A 301-nucleotide genomic window follows, 5' to 3' on the forward strand; every position below is an offset into this window, starting at 1 on the left:
GCAAGCTCCGAGGGGAGGGCGCCGGGAGTAGTGGCCATCGCGGAGAGTAAGGCGATGTTGTTTTGTCCGCCAGCCCTTGGGCAGCACATTGGTGGGCCCGGTCAGTGACTAGGGCGCACACTTGGTCTTGGGGAGAGGGAGACGTGGGCTTCCGGTGGTCAAAGAAAGTAGCTTTTGGGAGCAAAATGGACGCCAAGCTCCCCTCCAGGGGAGGGACCGAAGGGAAACCCGCGTCCATGTTGCCTTGAACCCGAGTAAATGGGGCATAGCAAGAGATGGGAGCCTTCAGTTTCCCCGGCTG

This window comes from Etheostoma spectabile, unplaced genomic scaffold (genome assembly GCF_008692095.1).
Source record: "Etheostoma spectabile isolate EspeVRDwgs_2016 unplaced genomic scaffold, UIUC_Espe_1.0 scaffold119, whole genome shotgun sequence".
Lineage (NCBI taxonomy): Eukaryota > Metazoa > Chordata > Actinopteri > Perciformes > Percidae > Etheostoma > Etheostoma spectabile.